This window comes from Tamandua tetradactyla, chromosome X (genome assembly GCF_023851605.1).
Source record: "Tamandua tetradactyla isolate mTamTet1 chromosome X, mTamTet1.pri, whole genome shotgun sequence".
NCBI lineage: Eukaryota > Metazoa > Chordata > Mammalia > Pilosa > Myrmecophagidae > Tamandua > Tamandua tetradactyla.
This window is the reverse complement of record NC_135353.1, coordinates 130,317,433-130,342,969: the sequence shown is the minus strand read 5'-3', so window position 1 is coordinate 130,342,969 and position 25,537 is coordinate 130,317,433. Positions and strand designations below refer to the sequence as shown.

The window sequence follows — 25,537 nt, the reverse complement described above, 5'->3', positions numbered from 1 at the left end:
TTTTCTATAGACTTGTTTTAATTCTCGGCCTTAGAACTGTAAACTAGCAAACTAGAACATAAATGCTTAAGGACTCATCACCCTGGCATTCAGTGTCTCTTTCTTCAGAATCTCAACAGGCCCCATTATGGGGCAGTTTGGGGCAGTCCCAGCTGGGTATTCCCCTATTTCTTCTTTTGGGGTGAGTCTTGCTGCTGGTTTAGCAGGATGCAATATTACTTCAATTTACAGGGCATTTATATCTAAAGTTTCCACATTTAATTAGGGACAAATTATCCCACTGTTAAAAATAAAAGATACAATAATGATTTTTCAAGTAATCCGGGAAAAATACTCAACTGGTCACATTCTCCCAATTCCCTATGACATACTGAGCTTTAGAACTATTGGGACTGGGTTCAAATATTTCCTTACACAGGTACTGACCCACAATTTGCTGAATGTTTATCTATACATAAATAAAGACACACATTTAAAATAGAATGGAAAAAAAAACACCCTGACACATAAAAAAAAGAGAGAGACAACACTTGTGAGGTCGTATCCTCAAAAAATCCACTTTTCAAACCATAACTACACTGAGGTGATGGACTCTGATAAGCTTGCTTTGCAAGTAGTTCAATACTAGTTAGGATTTTTTACTGTTTGGAGAATTATATTATTTTATATATTACAAATTATATAACTTCTTGTAAAGGATAACAAAGCCAATCTAACATGCTGGGGCTGCAAAAGCATATCTCCAAGAACAAAAGCAAGCAGGTTTTAGCTGTTTTATTTATTGTTTTAACTTTATTTGCCATTTTAGAATTTGCTCTCCTTTTTAATATTAAAACAAATCATTTTTTATAAAACAGAAATTTAAAAAGTATTATCCAAGATGTGGTAATTTTCATTCAAGTTCTGGTTAATTTCAAATAAATATAAGGTTTTGTACTGGAGGCTGATGGCTCATTTTAATGAGCACCATTTTAATATGAGCACTCATTTTATATCCCCTGATTCATATATAAGTAGTCTGATCCACTGTTAATGGAGTACTAAACTCACAATTAAAATTGTTTTTTTTTCTTATTTTATTTCTTGGCTAATTATAATGTTGAAAAAACAGAACACGGGATACAACTCCCTTTTAAAATCCTCAGTTTTGCTCATTTTTATTCCCTCCCCCCCAAGATGGTATAGGGCTCATTAATGTAATTAGTTGTGATGCGTGCTGGGAGAAAATGCTGACTTTATAAACATGGAATCAATTTTCTGAATTAAAATAGTTTTTTGTGAGCCTAATTCTTTTTCTTTGAAAGTACATTTTTATAATTGTACTATTAACCATAGTCCATGGTTTAACTTAGGGTGTACTGTTTGTGTTGCACAGTTCCACGGATATTTTTTTTTTAATTTTTTTCTAGTAACATATATACAACCCAAAATTTCCCCTTTTAACCACTTTCAATTCAGTGCTCTTAATATGAACTTATTTCTTGCATATAGCATTTAACTTCACAGAAGCATTCACTATAGGACATGCTTTAATTATTGTGTTAGGTGCTAAATTACCAAATCTACATTTATGTAATGGAAGCACAGGAAGCCTCTTGAAAGATGTCCCTTCACTGTTTTTAGTCATTTAACCTTGCTGCAACCTCCAATACATGAGGAGAACTTAAAATATTGCCTTTCCTAGGAAGACTAGACAGGTATTTCCAGCTTTATGTTGGTAGATTTAGGGACTTCGTGCCAATTAATCTGCCAACTTAGATAAATGGACAAATTCCATGAAAGACAAAAGCAACCAAAGCTTACTTCAGAGGGAATAAACTGAATAGCATTATGCTATTTAAAAATTGAAAAAATAGTTAAAAAGAATCCTTCATCGAAAACTCCAGTCCCAAAAGTCTTCACTGGTGAATTCTACCAAACAAATAATGAACAAATAATACCAATTTTATACAAACCATTCCCAAAAAATTGAAAGGGAAGGAATACTTCCCAACTCATTCTATGAGGTCATGATTAACCTGATACCCAAACTAGATAAAGACATTACAAGAAAAGAAAATATAGACTACCCCTCATAAATATAGATGTGCAAATTCCAAATAAAATTTTAGCAAAACAAATTCAACAATATATGAACAGGTTGATATGTGCTCAGTTCAGCAGCACAAACACTAAAATTTGAACAATACACGAAAGATTATCATGGCTTCTGTATAAGGAAGATATGCATTCATGAAGTGCTCCTTATTTAAAACTTCTAGAAAACTAGGAACAGAACGGAACTTCTTCAATCTAAAAAAAGATCATCTATAAAAAACCTTTGGCTAACATCACACTTAATGGTAAAAGATCATCCATTCTCCCCCTAATATTGGGAACAAGAAAATAATATCTGCTCTCACAATTTCTATTCAATTTTATACTAGCGGTTCTGGCCAGTACAAAACCAAACAAGGGGATTCCAGATTGGAAAAGAAAAATTAATGCTGTCATTATTCAAGATAACATAGCCATCTATGTAGAAAATCCAACGACATCTACAAAAAAGCTACTAAAACTCATTATTCAAGATAACACAGCTATCTATGCAGAAAATCCAATGACATCTTCAAAAAAGCTACTAAAACTATTAAGTGTGTTTAGCAAGATTACAGAATACAAAACCAATATATAAAAATCAATTGTATTTTTGTATTCTAGCAGTAAAAAATTGGAAAATGAAATTGAAAAATAAAACAATGTCATTTATTATAGCATCAAATATAAGAAATACAGACAAATCTTACAAAAGATATGAAAGACATCAACACTGAAAACAACATGTTACCGAGGGAACAAAGCAAGGCCTTGGTTGTGATACACGTACATTTCAGTTAATACAGTACCAGGCAAAAGTGAGAACTGCCAGAATTCAATGTAACCCTAATGAAAATCCCAGCATAAGTGTTTTCAGAAATTGGCAAACTAAATCTAAAATTCATATGGAAATACAAAATAGAAAAGCAAAAACAATTTTGAGGGAGTAGAACAAAAAGCACTAACACTACTTGGTTTCAAGACGTGTTAAAATATATACTAATCAAGACTGTACATTATTGACATAAAGACAGACAAATGGAACCCAACAGAGCTTCAGAAGTGACCCACAGATATGTACAACTGGTTTTCAATAAAGTTGCAAGGGAAATTCAATGGTGATAAGATAATCGTTTTAATAAATGGTGCTAGAACAATTGGATATCCATATGGAGAAAGAGGAATTAACTTTGTACCATATAAAAATTAATTCAAAATAGATGATATGCCTAAATGTATAACTTAAAACTATTAAACTTCTAGGGAAAAAATAGGAGAAAGCCTTTATGAACTTGGGTTAGGCAAAAATTTCTTAGAAATAGCACCAAACGCATTATCAATAAAATGACAAATTGGACCTCAAAATGAAAGACTTGTTATCTTCAATAGACTCTGTTAAGAGAATTGAAAGTCAGTGACTAAGTGAAAATATTTGCAAAATCATGTATCTGATAATGGACTTATATTCAGAACAAAGAAGCCTCAAACCGCAACAATAAGAAAACAAACAAACGAATATATAAAGGACAAAACATTTGAACAGATACCTCACCAAAGAAAATATACAGTAAATAAGCACATGAAAAGTGCTTGTACACTGTTGGGGGGAGAGGGAGTGTGGGGAAAGGCAGAAGTGTAGGATTACAACTGGCATAAGGAAAAGCTTTAGGCCTGATAGATACGTTCAGTATCTTAATTGCAGTTATGATTTAATTGATCTATGCATAAGTAAAAACTTATCAAATTGTACAATTTAAATATGTACAATTAATTAGATGTCAATTATGACTCAATAAAGCTGTCTACAAAAGACCACTGACTGTTTAAAAATGATAAAAATATTTGTAGATTGTATAACATGTATAACATGTAGAAGGTAAATAAAACACGATAGACTCAAACCCAGGCATACCAATAATTAGACTATATCCAAGTGGTTTAAATACAACAAAGGACAGAAATCGTAAGAATGGATAAAAAAAAGAAGGCAAGATCACACAATATGTTGTCCACAGGAAATGTAGTTCAAACCTAAAAAACTTGACAGATTAAAGATATACGGATGGAAAAAAGATATGCCATTCAAATGCTAACAGAAAGCTGAAAGGATAGGGAATGGGAAGTTAAGACTTAAAATGTATAGGATTCCTATTTGGAATGATAGAAATGTTTTGGTAATAGAAGTTGGTGATGGTAGCACAACATTATGAACATAATTAACAGCACTGAAATAAATGTCTGAATGTGGCTGAAAGGGGAAATGTTAGCTTGAATATATGGCAACAGAATAAAAATATTACAGGATTCATGCAACTGAGCAATGCAAACAGTGAACCCTAAGTTAAACCGAGAACTACAGTTAATAGTACAATTGTAGAAATATGTTTCCACCAATTGTAACAAATGTTCCACATCAGTGCAAGGTGTCAATAATAGGGTGATATATGAGAACCCTGTATTTTATGTGAGATTATGCTGTAACCTAACAATCTCTCTAATAAAAGAAAAAAAAGGAAGCTGAAATGGCTATTTTATATAAAAAATGGTAAACTTTAGGATAAAGAGAGACATTTCATAATGACGTGTGTAAATTTACCAAGAAAATATAGTACTTACAAAATATGTATGGACCTAATGATAGATCTATAAAATATAGTAAGCGCAAAATGATAAAAATGAAAGGAGAAATTATAAAGTCAAAATTATAGTTCATGACTTTAATAATAATCTCTTAGAAATAGAGAAAGTAGAAAGAAAATCAGTAATGATACAGAACATCTGATCAACACCATAAACCAAATAACCCCAACAGACATTACAGAACAATCTACCCAACAAGAACAGAGTACACAGTGTTTTCAAGAGTACATGGTACATTCACCAGGACAGACCATAGACTGAGCCATAAAATAGTCTCAATAAATTAAAAAAGACTGAAATAATACATAGTATGCTCTCTGAACACAACGGAATTAAGTTAGAAAGCAATAATAAAAAGCTATCTGTGGGTGGTATGACAGTGGCTCAGTGGCAGAGTTCTCAACCCGTCATGCCGGAGACCCGGGGTTCAATTCCCAGTGCCTGCCCATGGGGGAAAAACAGGCTATCTGGAAGAGCCACAAATATTTGTAAATTTGAAATGTACTACAAAATAACCCGCAGGACACAAGGGAAATTAATAAAGAAAATAAAACACAAAATTCAGGGAATGCAGCCAAAGTAAATCTTAAGACAGAAATGTATACCTGCAAATACTTATATTAGAAGAGAATAAAGGTCTGAAATTAATTATTTAAGTTAAGTTCTTAAATTAAGAACTTAAATTAACTTAAGTTGTACCTTAAGAAAGATAGAAAAAGAGTAAATTAAATACAAAGTAAAAAGATAAAACAGAAAAACAATGAGCCAGAAAGCAAACAATAAAATCAAAGGAACCCAATGTTGGTTCTTTAAAAAGGTCAATAAAAATTATAACCCCCTAGCTAGACAGATCAAGGAAAAAAAGAGAAGATACAAATTACTAATACTGGAATGAAAGAGAAGACATCACTATAGCTATAACACGCCAATAAATCCAACAATTAAAATGAAATGGAAAGATTCTTGAAATACTAAAATTACCAAAACTGATATAAGAAATAGAGAATATGAATAGCCGGATATCTATTAAATAAGTTGAATATCTAATTTTAAATTTCTCCACAAAGAAAATCCTAGGCTCAGATGACTTTGTTGGTGAATTCTACCATGAATTTTAAAAAAAGTAAATATCAATTTAACGCAAAATTTTTGAAAAAATAGACAAAGAGCTCATTATATGACACTAGTATAACCTGATTCAATTAATCCATGTAATAATTTCAATAGATATAGAGAAAGAATTTTTAAAAATTCAACACTTGTTTGTGAAAAAAATTAGAAAGAGAAAATAATTTCCTAAACCTAACTTAGGGTAAAAACCTATAGCTAACATCTTCCTTACTGGTGAACGATTGAATACTTTTCTCCTAAAATCTTTTAACTGGATGTCCTAGCCAGGACATTAATGTAAGAAAAAAAAGAAAGGCATACAGAATGGAAAGAAACAAAATTGCCTTTGTAGACAACACAATCATATACACAGAAAATCCTCAGGAATACCAAAAAAAAGCTACTAGAACTAATAAGTGAATTTAGCAAGGTCACCAAATCTAAGATCAATATACAAGAAACAATTGTATTTCTATACACTATGAATAAACAACTGTTAAACAAAATGTTCAAAATAAACACTATTTCCCATAGCACCAAAAACATGAAAATAAGTTTAATGAAAAATGTACAAGACCTCCACTCTTTTTTTTTAAATTTTTTTTATTAATCAAAAAAAGAAAAGAAATTAACACAACATTTAGAAATCATTCCATTCTACACATGCACTCAGTAATTCTTAGTATCATCACATAGATGTATGATCATCATTTCTTAGTACATTTCCATTGATTTAGGAAAAGAACTAGCAAAACAGCAGAAAAAGATACAGAATGTTAATATAGAGAAGAGAATTAAAATAATAATACTAATAAAATATATATATATATATAAAAAGGAAAAAGAAAAAAACAAAAACAAAAGATACAAACAAACAAACAAAAAACTATATTCCAGGTGCAGCTTCATTCAGTGTTCCAACATAGTTACATTACACTTAGGTATTATTGTGCTGTCCATTTTTGAATTTTTGTATCTAGTCCTGTTGCACAGTCTGTATCCCTTCAGCTCCAATTACCCATTATCTTACCCTGTTTCTAACTCCTGCTGGTCTCTGTTACCAATGATATATTCCAAGCTGATTCTCGAATGACGGTTCACATCAGTGGGACCATACAGTATTTGTCCTTTAGTTTTTGGCTAGACTCACTCAGCATAATGTTCTCTAGGTCCATCCATGTTATTACATGTGTATTAGTTAGGGTTCTCTAGAGAAACAGAATCAACAGGGAACACTTGCAAATATAAAATTTATGAAAGTGTCTCACGTGACCGTAGGAATGCAGAGTCCAAAATCCACAGGGCAGGCTGCGAAGTCGATGACTCCAATGGATGGCCTGGAGGAACTCCACAGGAGAGGCTCACCAGCCAAAGCAGGAATGCAACCTGTCTCCTCTGAGTCCTCCTTAAAAGGCTTCCCATGATTGGATTTAGCATCACTAATTGCAGAAGACACTCCCCTTTGGCTGATTACAAATGGAATCAGCTGTGGATGTAGCTGACGTGATCATGACCTAATCCTATGAAATGTCCTCATTGCAACAGACAGGCCAGCGCTTGCCCAATCAGATGAACAGGTACCACAACTTGGCCAAGTTGACACCTGTCCCTAACCATGACAACATGCTTCATAAGTTTATCCTGTCTTAAAGCTGCATAATATTCCATCGTAGGTATACGCCGCAGTTTGTTTAGCCACTTGTCTGTTGATGGACATTTTGGCTGTTTCCATCTCTTTGCAATTGTAGATAATGCTGCTATAAACACTGGTGTGCAAATGTCCGTCTGTGTCTTTGCCCTTAAGTCCTTTGAGTAGATACCTAGCAGTGGTATTGCTGGGTTGCAATCCATTCTGCCAGTCTATGTCTTTTGATTGGGAAATTCAGTCCATTAACTTTTAGTGTTATTACTGTTTGGATAATATTTTCCTCTACCATTTTGGCTTTTGTATTATATATATCATAACTGATTTTCCTTCTTTCTACACTTTACTCCATACCTCTCTCTTCTGTCTTTTTGTATCTGACTCTAGTGCTCCCTTTAGTATTTCTTGCAGAGCTGGTCTCTTGGTCACAAATTCTCTCAGTGACTTTTTGTCTATAAATGTTTTAATTTCTCCTTCACTTTTGAAGGACAATTTTGCTGGATATAGAAGTCTTGGTTGGCAGTTTTTCTCTTTTAGTAATTTAAATATATCATCCCACCATCTTCTAGCTTCCATGGTTTCTGCTGAGAAATCTACACATAGTCTTATTGGGTTTCCCTTGTATGTGACAGATTGTTTTTCTCTTGCTGCTTTCAAGATCCTCTCTTTCTCTTTGACCTCTGACATTCTAACTAGTAAGTGTCTTGGAGAACGCCTATTTGGGTCTATTCTCTTTGGGGTGCGCTGCACTTCTTGGATCTGTAAATTTAGGTCTTTCATAAGAGTTGGGAAATTTTCAGTGATAATTTCTTCCATTAGTTTTTCTCCTCCTTTTCCCTTCTCTTCTCCTTCTGGGACACCCACAACACGTATATTTGTGTGCTTCATATTGTCATTCAGTTCCCTGATCCCCTGCTCAAGTTTTTCCATTCTTTTCCCTATAGTTTCTGTTTCTTTTTGGAATTCAGATGTTCCATCCTCCAGTTCACTAATCGTAGCTTCTGTCTCTTTAGATCTACCATTGTAGGTATCCATTGTTTTTTCCATTTTTTCTTCTTTGTCCTTCACTCCCATAAGTTCTGTGATTTGTTTTTTCAGATTTTCTATTTCTTCTTTTTGTGCAGCCCATGTCTTCTTCATGTCCTCCCTCAATTTATTGATTTGGTTTTTGAAGAGTTTTTCCATTTCTGTTCGTATATTCAGCATTAGTTGTCTCAGCTCCTGTATCTCATTTGAATGAGATACAGGATTGTATTGGTTTGTTCCTTTGACTGGGCCATATCTTCAATTTTCCGAGCGTCATCCATTATTTTCTGCTGGTGTCTGGGCATTTGATTAGATTTCCCTGGGTGTAGGACCCGCTGGTTGAAAGGTTTTTCTGTGAAATCTCTGGGCTCTGTTTTTCTTTTCCTGCTCAGTAGGTGGCGCTCGTGGCGCTCGTCTGTCTGCGGGGCCCACCAGTAAAAGATGCTGTGGCTCCTTTAACTTGCCAATCCGAATCTCGCAGTCGGCCGGGGAAACCGCATGGAGGGGGGGTCGCCGGCTGCCGCGGCTTGGGGGAGTGCCGGTCCAAATTCCCCAGCTGGCCCGAGATGCCAAGCATGGTGGGAGGGCCCCGCTATCCAACGTTCCAAGTCAGACCAGGGAGCCACGTGCGTGGAGGGGACCCCAGTCGCCAGCCGCCCCAGCCGGGAAAACGCGCGCCCCTCGGGTATCTCACCGTATTGGATTCTCCCTGCCTGTTCAGCTGTTCCAGAATGGGGTACACTGTCTTTTTGGTTTCTGTCGTGGCTCCGGGAGCTGTTTCATATTGTTTCTGTTTCTTTAGTTGCTTTTCTGGAGGAGGAACTAAGACCCGCGCGTCTTACTAAGCCGCCATCTTCTCCGGAAGTCAAGACCTCCACTCTTAACACTATAAAATATTACTGACAGAAATTAAAGACCTAAACAACTGGGGAAATATACCATGTTCATGGATTGAAGGACTCAATACTGTTAAGATTTACATTCCTCAAGTTGATATACAGGTTCAAAGTAACCTCAATCTAAATGCCATGTTTTGCAGAAATTGGCAAATTTATTCTATCTTATTTTATGGAAATATAAAGGACCTAGAATAGCCTAAATACCTTTTTTTTCTGTGTTTTGCATCTTTTTAAATGTTTTTTTATTGTGAAATATAACACATATATAAAGAAGCAATAAATTTCCAAGTATAATTTTTTTCCAAGGTCATTTTAACAAGTAGTTATAGGACAGATTTTAAACAGTTTCATTATCTTTCTTCTAGCTGTTCCAAGACACTGGAGACCGACAGAAACGTCAATACATATAATGATTCAGCAGTCACACTCATTTGTTAAAACCTGTCTCTCTGTTATACTCCTCCTTCTCTTTAAATAACATACATACATAAAAGCAATAAATTTCAAAATACATCACAACAATTAGTTGTAAAACAAATTTCAGAGTTTGGAATGGGTAACAATTCCAACATTTTAGATTTTTATTTCTAGTTGCTCTAAGGTACTGGAGGCTAAAAGAAATATCAGTATAATGATTCAGCATTCATACTCATTTGGTAAACCCTACCTTCTCTGTATAATTCCACCATCACCTTTGATCTTTCTTCCACTCTTTAGGGGTATTTGGGCTATGCCCATTCTAACTCTGTCATGTTGGAAGGGGGCTGTTGATAATATGGGATAGAGGGATGGAACTAATTGATGATCTGGAAAGGCTGGCCCCTCTGCATTTCATAGCCTAAATACTTTTGAAAATAACTATAGAATTTAGGCTACTGGATTGTAAAACCTAATATAGACTGATCAAGATAGTGTGGGTCTGATATAAGGATAAGCATATGGATCACTGGAACAGAACAGAAAGTGCAGAAATAGACCAATACATTGTTTTTAATAACGGTACCAAAGTAATTCAATAGAGAAAGGGCAGCTTTTTCAACAAATGCTTCTGTAACAATTGGACATCCATGAAATCTCAACCCTTACCTCACACTATACACAACTTAATTCCAAATAGATCACATGTCAGAAACAAAAGGGCAAATATTTTACAGTATCACTAATATAAATGAACTATAATTGGCAAACCCTGAGAACTGAATTCAAAAGCACAGATTATCAGGGGATAGAAAGTGGGCAGAGATTGGGGAACTGATAATTAAGGAGTACAGAATGTTCAACCCTGGAACTCATCCTCATACTGTAAGGGAGGCCAGGCCACATGAGGTGAATTCCATGGACATCTCTCACTTGGCCTTTTTATAGCATTTGACACCAGAGTAAATCTCTTTACTCTCTGCTTCTGTGACAGAATTCTTTGATGATAACTCTCCTACTTCTTTCTCCTTCTTGGTTTCTCCTTCTCTGCCAATCCTTAAATGTAGGTGTTCCTCAGGGTCCTGACCTTGATCAACTTTTACTTTTATTGTGGCCCTTTGATGTCTTTTCTTCAAGCAATTATATGGATTTCCATGGTCTCATCTGTCACCTACATGATAAAGATTCTCAAATCTTTATTTTTGCTCAGACCTCTGTCTTAAGTTTTAGATCAATATAGTTAACTGCCTACTGATTAATATTTATGATGTTTCAAGGGCTCCTCAGATTCAACATGTTCAAAACTCAACTCATGTATTCTCCGTAATACCCTCCTTTCCCCATTCATCCTTTGATATTCATTTGTATAAAATAAATAGCACCACAACCCAACTAGTCACATGAACCAGAAATATGGCCATTTTCTAGAATATTCATTTTTCTTAAGCTCTATAACACAAAGTTCTATGATTCACTCTCATTATTTTAAATATTTATCCCTTCTTCTTTTCCATCTAGGACTACTGCCAAAGCTTTAATTCAGGCACCTATCTCTTCTAGGTATCACTACAATTTCCTAGCTGGTATTCCACCTTATATAACCTCTTCAACAAATACTTCCTTACTGGTCTAAAATACAAACTTTATTGTGTGACTTTCCTGCTTAAAACATACCAATGGGTGTCAGTCCTGGAGAATAAGGGTCAAATTTCTTAGCATTGCACACAAGACATTAATAACCTAATATCCATCTCTCATCCTCCACATACCTTAGCGCCAACAAAACTAAACTACATGCACTTTCCTGAACATAACATGCTAATTCACTCCTCTGTACCTCTATAAATACCTTTTCTTTACTTTCAATGTCCTACCTCTTCCATGTCCATTTGTGAATTACTCATCTCATCACAGCAGAATTTATCACTTTCCCTTCTGTACTATAGCAAAGAATGCTTACACTATTATATTTACTACACTGTGTATTAGTTTTCTATTGTTCTGTATCAAATTATCTCAAAACAATGCAAATTTATTCCCTTAAAGTTCTGGAGGTCAGAAGTCCAAAATGAGTCTTAGGTGCTAAAATCAAGGTGTCAGCACGGCAGGGTCCTTCAGGAGATGCCAGGAGAGAATCCATTCCTGTCCTCTTCCAGCTTCTAGAGGCTGCTGGCATTCCTTGACTCGTGACCATATCACTACAATACTTGCTTCGCTTTCCACACTGCTTTCTCTCATACTCAAATCTCTCTCTTCCTCCCTCTAATAAAGATCCTGGTGATTACACTGGGCCTACCCAGCTAATCCAGGATAATCTCCTCATCTCAAGATTCTTAATTTAATCACATCTGTAAAGTCCCTTTTGCCATATAAGGTAACACATTCACAGGTTCAGGAGATTAGGTCATGGACATCCTTGAGTGCTATTAGTCATTTACTTAAATGTATGCCTCCCTGACTGCAATGTGATATCCTCTAGGATAGGTCAAACATATTATTCATTTTTGTTTTCTCAGTATCTGACATAAGGCAAAAAGTTTGCAAAGGTCTGTTAAATAAATCTGACAAAAGATTCATGTTGGGAAGTAGGGGAAATCCAACTGGCCTGGTAATGAGGCTCCAGAGAAAATCAAACATCAGGATTTCAATCCAATCCTAAAGCTACAAGGAAAACCACTGAATTATATGCTCCCAAGATTTCCAGAGAAACATCTTAGTTTTTACTTTATGTTTCAGCTTGCTAGCTGCCTGAATGCAATATTCTAGAAACAGAATGACTTTTAAAAAGGGGAATTTAATAAGTTGCTAGTTTACAGTTCTAAGGCTAGAAAAATGTCCCAATTAAAACAAGTCTATAGAAAATGTCCAATCTAAGGCATCCAGGGAAAGATATCGTGGTTCAAGAAGGCCGATGAAGTTCACGGTTTCTTTCTCAACTGGAAGGGCACATGGCGAACACAGTCAGAGTTTCACTCTCATCTGGAAAGGCACATGGTGAACATGGTCAGGGTTCCTCTCTCATCTGGAAGGGCACATAGCGAACGCAGCGTTATCTGCTAGCTTCTTCTCCTGACTTCCTGTTTCATGAAGCTCCCCGGGAGGCATTTTCCTTCTTCATCTCCAAACATTGCTTGCTGGTGGACTCTGCTTCTCATGGGTATGTGGTTCTGCTCTGCTCTCTCTGAATCTCTCTCATTCTCCAAAATGTTTCCTCTTTTATAGGACTCCAGAAACTTCTCAAGACCCACCCAAATGGGTGGAGACATGTCGTCATCTAATCCAGTTTAACAACCACTCTTGATTAAATCACATCTCCAGGGAGATGATCTGATTACAGTTTCAAACATACAGTATTGAATAGGGATTATTCTGCCTTTAAGAAATGGGATTTTGATTAAAACATGGCTTTTCTAGGGGACATATATCCTTTCAAACCAGTATACTTTAACATACAGAATATTAATGCTTTCATCAAAACTTATTCACATATTCAATATTATTTTATGCAATCTCTTTAGGTAATATATGTAAAATCCTAGTATCACAGGAAGAAATATCCTATATGGAATAATCCAATATTCTAAATTAGATCATGGGACTATTCTATTTACGTATAAGGTTTTTTCAAATGGAATTTGATTTTAAAAATTTAATTTTGCTGAAGTGATAAAATCAATACTAAAAATTCTACTTTCAAATAAGCTATAATATTTAGATATTAATTATTTAAGAGAAATAAAGGATAGGCGAGGAAAAAATCAAAATAAAATGAAAACATTGCCAAGTATTACAGATGGGGTTGCTTGATACATTGTCTTATTGTAACTGTACTCAATATCACACCATGCCATGTATGTCAATTTATTGTTTCTCAGCTACAAATACACCTTTCATTACTTGCTCTGCTCTACTAGATGTGGACTCTAAATAGTTCTCTATTGCCACATGGCATAACATTAAGCTTTGTCAGTACGGGGTCCTGGAGGGACACTAAAAGAGGAAAAGGCTTGCCTTCTGCTGCAGTGTATGCATTTTATCTGCAGTGCCTAGAACCAGCGGCATGTAGCACCTTTCCTTCAGCAGCTTCTCTGGAAAACTTAGGCAGGTTTACAGCAGAATGTGACTGGTGGGGCACCTTCCTGCAAACAACTTCCCCAAGGCATGGCTTCCATCAGCTTACTGCAAATTCAGAGGAGTGACCTGTCCCTAAGGATGGCTTCCCCTGGATTTCAGAGGGCAGATTTCCAGCATGTCCTGCTAGCACAGCACCTCTGTGAACTTCTTGATTGTTCTATCTCAGCCCTTGGGGTTAAGGCTGTTACCTACGTCTGCTATTCCTATATTTTTTAAGAGTTCTCTATTTCTTACTATTCAATTCCCCATTATACCATACCCATCTCCTATTAATAATTCTTTATATTAAATTAGCATGTTCAAATTACAGTTAAGTTTCTGCTCCTGACTGAACCTTACCTGATACACCTTCCTCCCCATCACAAAAAAAATAACTGTTCTGACAGGCTGCAAAAGACCTTCAATGTGATGAGATTATCTGACCTTTAATATGACCAGATTATCTAAAGTGATAAAATATTCACTCTAGGTACCCAGCAAATTGCCCTCAATTATGGAAATTAAATCAGTCACATGTAAAATAAAAAGCAAAGAGAAATATTAGTTTTAGAATGTTTTCTTTGTTTCAGAATCAAATATTTTAAAATGTATTATAAAATCAACAACATTAAGTCTGTGTCATCTCATGAATTTTTCAATTAATCCATCTATGCCTGCCTATCTGATGAAAGCAAAATAGCTGTACACTTAGCTCTAAGGATTTCCCTACATGAGAATTCTTTTAGGTGTTCCAGGACTGCAAAACTTTCTAGTGGCCAGTCCACCACAGGATGACAAATAATCTGTCCTTCCAAATTGTTTTACAGACCTAAACCTCTTACTAAAAATTTAAAGTGCTTTTACAATTCAAAAAGCAATCATTACCTGTCTCCCTATAATACTTATTTTCCTGAGAAAAGAGCCAAAACCATATTATATAAAACAGACTGCACAAAACAATTTTCTGATCTTTTAAATATAAAAATACTAAAATTCAATTTTAATAAACAGTGCCAGACTGGATTTTTAAACAGTCTTCTTCTAATTATATGACAAAGTATGTCCTTATTTTAGTCTCCTGTTCAGTGATTTAATGAGGACATCTGATTCTATGACAGAATTTTAGTACTGCTTTGGAATAGAATAGCCTCAAATACTACAACCTCACACAAACATTAAGGTAACAAATTTTAAGTTAAAAAATTACATATTGTGGCAGATTAAAGATGGCCACAAATTCTTTGTCAGCTTTCCCACTGAGGAGTGGAGTTTGTGTCCCCTGTCCTTCAATATAGGTAGGCTCTGTGACTTCTCTGACCAACAAAATATAGTGAAAAGGATGCAATGTCAGTTTCCAGGTTAGCCTCATGGAGCGTTTTCCTTGCCGTATTACCCAGGTCCTTGCTACAACACTTTGGCTTTTGGCTGACATTAGTTTTAAAAATATTGGATTTTATGCATTGCTACCTTAGTAATCGTCAGCTTAGTAACTGTCAAATTTCATTTTAAAAAAGTCTCTATATTACAAGGCATAAATATCATTTATCCTGTTAATATTATCCCTTTAATTATACTTAGATTGCCTGAGTAATTTACATAGTTATTAATGCTCATTGATAGACTGTTACTAATCCCTCTTTAGTGAAGTGTTAGCAGTATATTAAGGGAAAAAAGTTTTTTTTTAAATATTATGCAACTGAACCCTTCAAAGGTATGAATCTTACACAAAGAGTCAGTAACAGAGGGGCATGGGGGGAAACTACAACTGCATGATATGGCCTATATTTAATAGGAAGACATTATGAGTACCACAGCAAGACTAGGGGTAAATAATTGGGGGAGAGGGAAAAGAGTTAAGGGGAGCTTGGGATTTTTGCTTTCATGAGTGTGTGTTTATCTGTTATTTTTCACTTTGGAACAATGAAAATGAACTAAAATTGAGAGTGCTGATGATTGTACAAGTGAGGATACTGTGAAACATGGATTGTTTACTTTGGACATTATCCATGATACCCAATGGATGGAAGTGGCCAAAGGGTACAATGACTGAGAGGTAGAAAGGCAAACTGTGGTATATACATATGATGGAATATTGTGTGGCTACCAAAAGGAATGAAGTTGTGAGGCATGCAATGAGGTGAATGAACCTTGAGGACAATATGTTACTCAAAATAAGCCAGAAACAAAAGGACAAACACTGTATGATATCTTTTAGAAAATACTCATAAGAAAAGAGAGGCCTAGATTATAAACTCTTATAGCAGTCACATTTAGCCTGGAGTGGTAATTATTATTTCTAGATTTTGAGAGGCTGTTTTATATATATATATATAACCTGGTACTTAGAGTTAAGAACAAAGCCAATCAGATTGGGATTAAGATAATTCAGAATATAGGAGTAAGGAAGACATTGGCTGTTATTTTAGAACCTCATCTACTCTTTGAGACCGAAGTAAGAAAGGTTTATTTTGTCCAGAACTTAAATTTCCTGTTGCACATAATCTAACTCCACCTGTCTGGACAGACCATTTAAACAATGCAAACACAGGGATCTCAGAGTAAGAATGAGGGCCTTTAATCCTGCATAGCTTAATGCAATGCCGGGATATATCCCAGAGTATATTAAGCAGATAATCAAAAAGAATTGGCAAAGTCCCTTGAGGGATGGAAGAAAAATTATCGAACTATTAAGCTTTACCATCAGGGAATCCCTGATACTGTGTCAAACTTTAGAGACACACAAATCAGTAGGTTAAGCCCTTGATCTTGAGGCTTACTCTTGTGAAGTGTATGTAGGTAGCGGAGAAGCTTAGCCTACCTACAGGTATGCCTAAGAGTTACTTCTGGAGGACCTCTTTTGTTGCTCAGATGTGGCCTCAGTCTCTCTAAGCTAAACTCTGCAAGTGAAATCATTGCCCTCTCCCCTACGTGGGACATGACATCCGGGGGTGAAAGTTTCCCTGGCGATGTGGGAGATGACTGCCAGGGATGAGTCAGGCCCTGGCACTGTGGGATCAATAATTCCATCCTGACCAACAGGGGAAAAAGAAGTATAACTAATAAAGTATCAGTGGCAGAGAGAGTTCAAATAGAGTCAAGAGGCTACTCTGAAGGTTGCTCTTATGCAAGCTTCAGTTACACATTGCTTCCTATCATAACTTGTCAAATCCCAACTGTGCTGGTTTGAAAGGATGTATGGACCCTAGAAAAGCCATGTCTTCATCAAAAACACATTTTGTAATGGCAGAATAATACTGTATGTTCGAATCTATAATTAGATAATCTCCCTGGAGATGTAACCCAATCAAGAGTGGTTGTTAAACTACATTAGGTGACAACATGTCTCCACCCATTCAGATGGGTCTTGATTAGTTTCTGAAGTCCTATAAGAGAGAAAACATTTTGGAGAATAAAGGAGATTCAGAGAGAGCAGAGGAGAATGACATAGCCACAAGAAGCAGAATCCACCAGCCAGTAACCTTTGGAGATGAAAAAGGAAAATGCCTCCCGGGGAACTTCACAAAACAGGAAGCCAGGAGAAGAAACTAGCAGATGACGCCGTGTTTCCCATGTGCCCTTCCAGCCGAGAGAGAAATTGTGACTGTGTTCGCCATGTGGCTTCTCACTAGAGAGAAACCGTGAACTTCATCAGCCTTCTTGAACCAAGGTATCTTTTCCTGGATGCCTTTGATTGTACACTTCTATAGACTTGCTGTAATTGGGACATTTTCTTGGCCTTAAAACTGAAAACTAGCAATTTATTCCCCTTTTTAAAAGCCATTCCGTTTCTGGTACATTGCATCCCAGCAGCTAGCAAACTAGAACACCAACCAAAAGATTCTACAAAGGTTCCATGCACTAGAGCAACTTTCCAGAAACCTACAACCTCCAGATGGGTCCCTGGACCAGATAAGTCCTGAAACCTAGAGGGTCCAGCCTCTCTAGAACATCTAGTTCCACCTCCCTACCCCATATTATTGACAGCCCCTTCCAAAAGAAAGTTAGAATGGCCATAGCCCAAATACCCCTAAAGAATGGGAGAAAGATCAAAGGTGATGGTGGAGTTATACAGAGAAGGTAGGGTTTAACAAATGAGTACGACTGCTGAATCATTACTTTGATATTTCTTTTAGTCTCCAGTACCTTAAAGCAGCTAGAAGTAAAAACCTAAAATTGTGGAATTGTAACCCATACTAAACTCTGAAATCTGTTCTACAACTAATTGTTGTGATTTGTTTTCAAATTTATTGCTTTTTTGTATGTATGCTATTTTTTACAAAAAAGAAAAAAGATGTATTTATTCTAGCCTCCAGTGTTTGGGAGAAGCTAGAATGAAAAATCTGAAATAGGGGAATGGTAAACCATAACAAACTCTGAAATCTATTCTATAATACTTGTTGAAGTGTACTCTGAAAACCACTGCTTTTTCTTTCTTTTCTTTGTATGCAAGTTATATTTAACAATAAAAAAACGTTTAAATAAAAAAGAAAATATGTGCCTAGATTGTAAGGTCTTACAGCAGTTACATTTATTTCTGAGCTTTAAGTGTTATTTCTAGATTCTGAGATGCTGTGCTATAAATATATAACCTAGTATTTTCCTGGAACTTTGGGAACCTGTGTGACACCTAAGACTCAGAGTTGGAATTCTGCAGCTCTGAAAGTCAGCATTGCTGCATACAGCACTGTTAAAGAAACGAAAAAAAAAAAAAAAGATCAGACTTCAATTGGAGATAACAAGAAGCTGATGTGGTTGGGTCTGAGGTAAATCAGAATACAGGGTAAAGGATGACAGTGTCTATATTTTAGAAATTCACCTATGTAAGATACCAAAGGAAGAGAGCTTTATTTTGTTCAAAACCTAAAGTTTCTGTAGCACACGATTGAACTTAACGTGTCTGGACAGTTCATTTAAACAACCCAAATACATGGAGCCCAGAATGGGAATGAAGGCTTGTAGTTCTGTATAGCTTAATATAATACCTGGATACATTCCAGAGTATGTTGGGCAGATAATTTTAAAGAATTGGCAAAGTCCCTTAAGGGACTGCAGAAAAATATGGAACTATTAAACTTTCCCACTTGGGAAACCCCAGATACTCTCTCAATTACTAGGGATTCCTCCCAAGTCAATAGGCCAAGCCCTTGATCTTGAAGCTCACTATTATGAAACTTATTTCTATGGCAGAGTAGCTAAGACTACCTATAATTATGCCTAAGAGTTACTTCTAGAGAACCTCTTTTGTTCTTCAGATATAGCCTCTCTCTCTCTCTAAGCCCAACTCTGCAAGTAAAATAATTAACTTCTCCCCTATGTGGGACATGAAGGCCAGGGGTATACTCTCCCTGGCAACGTGCAACATGACTCCCAGGAATGAGCCTGGCCCTGACACTGTGGGGTTGACAATGCCTTCCTGACCAAAAGGGGGAAAAGAAACGTAACGAAATAAGGTTTCAGTGGCTAAGACAGTTCAAATAGAGTCAAGAGCTATTGGCTACCCTTACACAAATTTCAGCTAGATATTGCTGATTACCATAGTTTGCCAAACACCAACCAACATCATTCCTGTTAACCCTAAAGAACACCCAGTGCCCTCCTCTCTATGTGGGATATGACATCCAGCAATGAAAGTCTCCCTGGTGGCATGGGAAATGACTCCCAGGGATGAGTCCAGCCCTGGCACCATGGGATCAACAATTCCATCCTGACCAAAAGAGAGAAAAGAAGTATAACAAATAAGGTATCAGTGGCTGAGAGAGTACAAATAGAGTCAAGAGTCTACTCTGGAGGTCGCTCTTATGCAAGCTTCAGTTAGACATTGCTACCTATCACAACTTGCCAAACCCCAATCAAAACCATTCCTGTCAATTCTAAAGAACACCTAGGGCAATATATAAGATTCTACAAAGGTTCCAGCACTAGGGTAACTTTCCAGAAACCTACAACCTCCAGATGGGACCCTGGACTAGAATAAGTTCTGAAATCTAGAGGACCCAACCTCTCCAGAACATCAGCTAGTTCCATCTCCCTTCCCTACCACATATTACTGACAGCCCTTCCAACATGAAAAAGGTAGAACGGCCATAGCCCAAATACTCCTAAAGAGTAGGATAGCAGGATCAAAGGTGATGGTGAAGTTATACAAAGAAGGTAGTGTTTAACAAACGAATATGACTGCCGAATCATTAAATTGATATTTCTTCTAGTCTCTAGTATCTTAGAGCAGCTAGAACTAAAAGCCTAAAATTGTGGAATTGCAACCCATACCAAACTGAAATCTGTTCTACAACTAGTTGTTGTGCTGTGCTTGGCAATTTATTGCTTTTTTTTGTATATATGTTATTTTTCACAAAAAAGTTGATTGTGATGATAAAAAAATATTTATTCTTTCTAGCCTCCCATATTCTGGAGCAGCTTGAAGGAAAAATCTGCGATGATGGTATGGTAGCCTATGACAAACTTGGATCTATCCTGTAACTACTTGTTGAAGAGTGCTTACATGTCATTTCATACAATAAAAAAAAAGTTAAAAAAAAAAAAAAGAACATCCAGGACTCTATCTAAGATCCTACAAAAGTAGCATGCACTAAGTTTACTTTTATGAAACCTAAAACTTTCAGATGATTACTAGGCCAGATAAGTCTTGAAACCCAGAGGTGCCAGTCTCTCCAAGAACATCAACCAGTGCCATCCCCCTATCCCATATGTTGACACCTCTTTCCAACATGAAAAAAGTTAGACTGGACATAACCCAAATATCCCTAAAGATTGAGAGAAGGATCTAAAGAGATGGAGGAGTTATGATAGATAAGTTAGGATTTTACAAATGAGTAAGACTACTGAATCATTATATTGCTACTTCTTTTTAGTCTCCAGTGTCTTGGAGCACATAGAAGGAAAAACTTGAAATTGTGGAACTGTAACCCATACCAAACTTTGAAATCTGCTCTATAACTAATTGTTAAAACGTACTTTGAAATTTATTGATTTTTTGTATGTATGTTGTATTTCACAATAAAAAAATGTTAAAAAATACTAAGTAATGTATTGACTTCGACAAGAGAAAATCCCAACAGAAAGGAGCTACTAGGTAAAATCTAAATGCAAGAGGAAAAATTCACTTGATATTTCAGTTTATTATTCCGGGAAGAATTTTAAGAAAAAAATAAACATGAAAATACTATATTCTAAGTCATAAAAATATACATTAGAGCAATGAATAATTTCAATTAGTAAAGCAGACAGATGCAGTCTAACATGGTAAACCAGAACACAAAATGGCCCACTCTCCCTAAATCAGCAAGCATTAATAAACACCTCAGACTTAGGAGTAGAAAATTTATTTTATCAAGTCACTCTGTTGGCAAAGATACTTTGAAAAAAGAAAATAACTTCCATGAGCATGTTTGACTTTGCTTTTTTTTAGTTAAAACATTTTCTTGAATTTTTTTTAGCAGACTTAGGAAAAAAAATTATGCCTTGTCAGAGTCTAGATAGAGTACTTTATAGTGGCTTTATTTTTTTAAAAAAAAGCTATGAGGAGAAAAGTAATTAAAATTTTAAAGAAAGGAAACTGTACAGATGATACTGAGCTAGGCAACGTAAAGATTACTCCAGAATATAGGATGAGTCACAATGGAGGATCAGGAAACTATTGAACAACTATTATGTGCTAACCACTGAGCTAAGATGTTTCACATATATTACCGCCCCTAATCTTTGCAACAGCTCTGTGAGAACAGCGTAATTATCCTCATTTGACAGTTAGGAAAGCTGAAGTTTATGGCACTTAAGTACACATAGTATAGAACAGACTTAGAATTATATGCCTGACCTATCTAACTCCAGCTCTTCCCATGCTTTTCCTACTATAGTGGATCTGTAGGAAAAGTTGTAAAGCCTTTAGCTATAATCTACTTAGTATTTAACAACTCAAACGTTCCTTGGATATAAAAGGAACTCAACAGGATAGTATTGTTCTTTACCTAGTCTCATGCAAGAGACGGACAGAAAATATCAGTGACATGACAAGAGGGGAAAAGCTGATCATATTAGAATAATAAAAGGGTAGTTTCCAAAGATCAGTAAATCATTCATGGAACAAATAATTAAGGTGGGGATTCAGGAAAAACTTGGTAATATTTTTATGCATGTACTAAAAGTATGAGGAAGACCCTTTGGGGTGCAAGGGTAGTTAAGTGGTAGAATGTTTGCCTGCCCTGTGTGAGACCTGGGTTCAATCCCTGGCCCATGCACTTCCCAAAACAAACAAAAATTCAACAAATGGTACTGCAATAACAAAAGAATGAAATGTGTCATACAGCATACAAAAAAAAAAATCTCCTGGCAGTCATTTCTGAAGAGTAAAATAATTAGTTAAAATCCACCATACCGATAAGGAGAAAATATAAGCTAGGAAAGATAAAGGCAAAACCACAGACAATGGAAGGCCAACTCAAATGGACTAGTAAAACTCCAAAATATTTCAGAAATGGCACTTACATCATAACATTAGATAAAATCTGCCTCATTTTGAACTGTCTTTTGATATTATCTTCAAAGTATCCAGTAAGGATAAGATTCACTTGATTCCCAAATAATTCTCCCTTCTTAATATTTACTACTGAGGATCTTATGTCTGAATCACTAGATTTAAGGGCATCTATCTTTTATTACTATTTGCACCTACCCCAGTACTTAGCATTCTGCAGAGAATAGGCATCTAATGAGACCTTTTTTTTCCTTAAAGACTGAACAATTACTTATACTTATCAAAGACTTATGCAAGGCAAAATATAAATAAATATAAATCTAGATAGATCTTTACCTCAGACCACATGCACTTAGAAAATAAAACCACCCCAACCCTTTTCCCCTTGGGACAATGAATACCTATTCCTTATATATAAAATGTCTAAGTGTACAGCTTGATGTATTCTCACAGTTAACTTACATAACCAAAACCCAAATCAAGAAACAGAACAAGACCAGTACCTCAAAAGCTTCTATCATGCTTCCTCCCAGCCACAACCTCCCCTGAGAGGTAAGCACTGTTTTGATTTTAAACATCATAGATTAGTCATGTCTGTTTTTGTACTTCATTTAAATGGAATCATATAGTAGGTAATCTTTTATGCTTGGCTTCCTTCACTCATCATTTTGTTGTGAGATTCATCCCTATTTTGTATGTAACAAAGGTCAATCCGTTCTCATTGCTTTGCAATACTCCATTGTATGAATATACTACAATTTATTTACTCCATTCTACTGTTGATAGACAGTTCTGTTGTTTCTAATTTAGGGGTTGTATGAAGAATTCTGCTAAAAACATTCTTGTACCTGTCTTTTGGTGAACATATGTCAATGCATTTCTGTTAGGTATATACCTAAGGGTAAAAATGCTAGGTGACAAAGGTATGTATATGTCAGCTTTGGATACTGCCAAACAGTTTTCCATGGCGGTTGAACTAATTTACTCTTCCATTAATATTAAGAGTTCTCTAGTGTCTCTATATTCTCACCAACACTTAGTATTGTCTGTCATTTTCATTTTTTAGCCATTCTGTTGGGAATCTAGTGGCATCACATTGTGGTTTTAATTTGCATTTCTCTGATGACTAATGAGGTTGTGAACTGTGTTAGTTAGATTCAGTTGTTAACTTGGCCAGGTGAGCATACCTAGTTTTGTTGCTGCAGACATAAGCCAATGGTAGGTGTCATGGTTAGGGACATGTGTCAACTTGGCCAAGTTGTGGTACCTGTTTATCTGATTGGGCAACTACTGGCCTGCCTGTTGCAATGAGGACATTTCATAGGATTAGGTCATGATCACATCAGCTGCATCCACAGCTGATTCCATTTGTAATCAGCCAAAGGGGAGTGTCTTCTACAATTAGTGATGCTAAATCTAATCACGGGAAGCCTTTTAAGGGGGACTCAGAGGAGATAGGTCCCATTCCTGCTTCGGCTGGTGAGCCTCTCCTGTGGAGTTCATCCAGACCCTCCATCGGAGTCGTTGGCTTCACAGCCTGTCCTGTGGATTTTGGACTCTGTTCCTGCGGTCACGTGAGACACTTTTATAAACTTTATATTTTCAAGTGTTCCCTGTTGATTCTCTTTCTCTAGAGAACCCTAACTAATACATGAACCATTCCCTAACCATTTGGATAACATTTTTGTATATGTGAAATGTCTTTCAAATTTTTTGCTGATTCTTAAGGTTACTCTGATTTCCTGACCTATTTCTGGGTCTTCTGCAGAATTTACTTTCAGGATACCTATACTTGATTTCTTTCTAATAGAGGAAGGGTCACCACCCACTACCAAAACTAATTACATGGACTCACTATATGAAGTTGCAGAAGCAAAATAGTCTGGATAAATTAGAATGTTAGTCAGGTAAGGAGGGATAGTAAACAATATTAGAATCATGTTTTCTATAACCCAGCTTTGGAAAACTAATCATGACTCAATTTTAATCATGTTACATAAATGTAACTCAGCCTATTTAACTTTCATAGATGTAACATTTGCCAAAAACAGAAACTTTCCTTTATTCATCAATTACCACATTGTTTCTTCATTGCACCATCCTTAGAATCCTCAGTAACTTCACAAAACTTATATGACATTCCTTCATTCACTCCATAAATATTTATTGAGCATTTACTTTGTGCCAACAGAGTTTTAGGTGCTCAGAAAAAGCTGTGAAAAAGACAGGAAAATTGGTGTCTTCACTTCACATACATCTTTTCTGTTTAGGGGAAGGTGGGATATGAAATCAAGGATACAGGTCTGTAGGATATAAAGGGTGAGGACAAACAGTCTGAAATATGGAAAAAATATGGGCTTTGGCGTCCAAAAGACAGACCAACATAGGGTTTACCTGGCTCTATCAGTTCTTGTGCATGAATTTTCTTTAACTTCTCTAATCCTCAATATCCTCAACTGTAAAATGAAGACAATGTATTATACGCAGTGTTTCTCCAATAACATATATAAACAGAACCAAACAACATGTCTAGCACTTTAAATAGAAGATCATCAGTAGATGACACCAATTTAAAAGAGAATGTGCATTATTTGCTTGGTTACTGATGCACTCCTTACTACAAACAAAAGTGCAAAATCACTTTTATATATGCTGTTCTACTGATGTACTATTACTAAAATCTTTTAATTCTGTGGTCAATTATTCATGCTACCAGAAAGATAAGCAGTAGAGATATTATAAAGCAACAGTTCATATAGAAATATCAGCTTTAAGAAAAGCACTATTTTTTTAAAGTTATATTGTGAAATATAACATATATACAAAAAAAGCAACACTTTTCAAAGTGCATTTTATTATAGAACAGATTTCAAAGACTTGTATGGATTACAGTTCCACAGCTTCAGGTTTTTCCTTCTAGCTGCTCCAAGACACTAGAGACTAAAAGAAATACCAATATAATGATTCAGCAGTTGCACTCATTTGTTAAATCCTATCTTCTCTGTTATAACACTCCCTTCTCCTTTGATTTTTCTCCCAATCTTTAGGGATATTACGGCTATGCCCTTTTTAACTCTTTCATGTTGAAAAGGACTGTCAACAATATAGGATGGGGGGTGG

At 35.8% G+C, this 25,537-nt stretch overlaps 1 protein-coding gene and 1 non-coding gene across 9 annotated transcripts in view; one reads left to right on the top strand and one right to left on the bottom strand.

Moving 5' to 3' along the window:
• Positions 1-25,537, bottom strand: part of CASK (calcium/calmodulin dependent serine protein kinase) — a 533,324-nt gene that overhangs the window by 333,572 nt on the left and 174,215 nt on the right. The window lies entirely within an intron of this gene.
• Positions 2,148-2,252, top strand: LOC143672336 (U6 spliceosomal RNA). The gene has a single exon (XR_013169792.1). It is a non-coding gene; the product is annotated as a U6 spliceosomal RNA (small nuclear RNA).